Source organism: Chanodichthys erythropterus, chromosome 21, assembly GCF_024489055.1.
Source record: "Chanodichthys erythropterus isolate Z2021 chromosome 21, ASM2448905v1, whole genome shotgun sequence".
NCBI lineage: Eukaryota > Metazoa > Chordata > Actinopteri > Cypriniformes > Xenocyprididae > Chanodichthys > Chanodichthys erythropterus.
The window spans coordinates 26,136,298-26,138,047 of record NC_090241.1 but is presented as its reverse complement, the minus strand read 5'-3'; the positions used below and the strand labels follow the sequence as shown (position 1 = coordinate 26,138,047).

The 1,750-nt window shown below is 35.2% G+C and overlaps 1 non-coding gene across 1 annotated transcript; it reads left to right on the top strand.

The window, feature by feature from the left end:
• The first annotated feature begins 288 nt into the window (after positions 1–288).
• Positions 289–361, top strand: trnaf-gaa (transfer RNA phenylalanine (anticodon GAA)). Its single transcript has one exon. It is a non-coding gene; the product is annotated as a tRNA-Phe (tRNA).
• The last annotated feature ends 1,389 nt before the right edge of the window (positions 362–1,750 follow it).

Genomic DNA, 1,750 nt, shown 5'->3' with positions numbered 1-1,750 from the left:
TAATGGCTTGATTTTATTACATTAACCCTTTCAAAAAATGCGTATTCTTGTGCGAATACGTTATCAACAAAAAAAGCAAAATGACATTCAATAGTATTTCATTCAATCATAGTTCTTTCAATCATCAAAATTCGGTCATTATTTCGGATGTTTGTTGTATTAAAGCAAAAATAAATACGAGTCTAATATTTCTATCAAACAAATTATGTAAAATGCTTAATATGAATATTGGGTAGCCACTTTTTTGAAGATCGTGAAGACACACGCAAAAACATCCATGTATCACTGGCCGAAATAGCTCAGTTGGGAGAGCGTTAGACTGAAGATCTAAAGGTCCCTGGTTCGATCCCGGGTTTCGGCAGTTTTTCTCACCGCGCAACAGCCTTACCTTTTAATCCAGGGGTGCAAAACTCTGTTTCCGTAGGACAACCCTGCAGTATAATTCCAAATAGCTTAGTTTTCAAATAAGCCCGAAAGACTTGATTAGCTGGATAAATTGCATTTAATTAGAGCTGAAGCTAAAGTCTACCCGCTATGGTTATGTAGCGTGGAGTACATATTGCGGCCTGATGATGTCGCTGTAGTATTAGTTAATTCTTAATCGCCGCATGGATTTTTCTCTAATAGCGCCAGAGGGCGATGTTTTTCAACAATTCAGTAGTCTTACCTCTTGGAAAACGCTAGAGACCTTGCAACTTGCTGACTGCTGACCAGAAAAGTATGGAAGTCACTGGACTGCAGAATTACTTTACGGTACAGTACCTAACGGCTTGAACCCAGTGTACCTTTTTGATATATACAGGTCAACTGACTGAAGTCCTCTTTGTGCTTCACATGCTCCTAAATGCTTGGCCTGTTACGTAACGTTAGCTATCATAACATATCTTATCCTCCTGAGACATAGGAATAGATATTTGGCCTCTGAAGAAGACATTATTTTTTAGCGAATTTCTCCGACAACATACATGTCACCGTTTTAAATCTGGGTGTCCTGTAAAGAGCACATTCAAGGAGTTGCGTAGATAACAAATGTTTGGAGGTGTAAGTGTAACCATGACAACTCCCTCTCTTTGGTATTTAAAAATTACTGAATGATCAAATTTAGCACTCTTTTGGAAATATGATAATGTAAAGTATCATTTAAACCTGACTGTTTTCAAATTGTTTGTCGGAAATCAACATCTCAGGAAAATGTTATGTGGTTTCAAATCAGAATATGACTTTCTGTTCGAAACAGGGCCTCGATTTCATACATGACCTCTGTAGAGGACACCAGGACTTTGGAGAGAGACACAAGTAAATATGAAAATAAATTGTTTCTCAATATTCTTATGGAAATATTCCCAATTATCTCTCCCATTTATTACACGTCTTTTTTCATTACATGTTGAGGAGGACATAGAAATAAAATATAAAAAATGTTCAATATATAACATATTCAAAAATGCTCCAAACAATGTAATGACCTAAAAAAAATATATTTTTTTTCTATTTCTCAGGAGGCTATAATAGTATAAGTGTTGCATTATATTTCTTAATATACTGCAATATACTGATTTTAATGCAAATTGTTAATAATCTGGGTATGTTTTTTATGTAACCTTTACAAGAAATAAGAGTTCAGATCCAGTATTTGTAGTGTGTCAGTAGAATTGATGCACTTGTGCAACATGTATGAGCATGTCTTGAGTCTAATGATCCACATATAGTACACACAAATACAGGATTGGTATTACATAACTAAAGACTG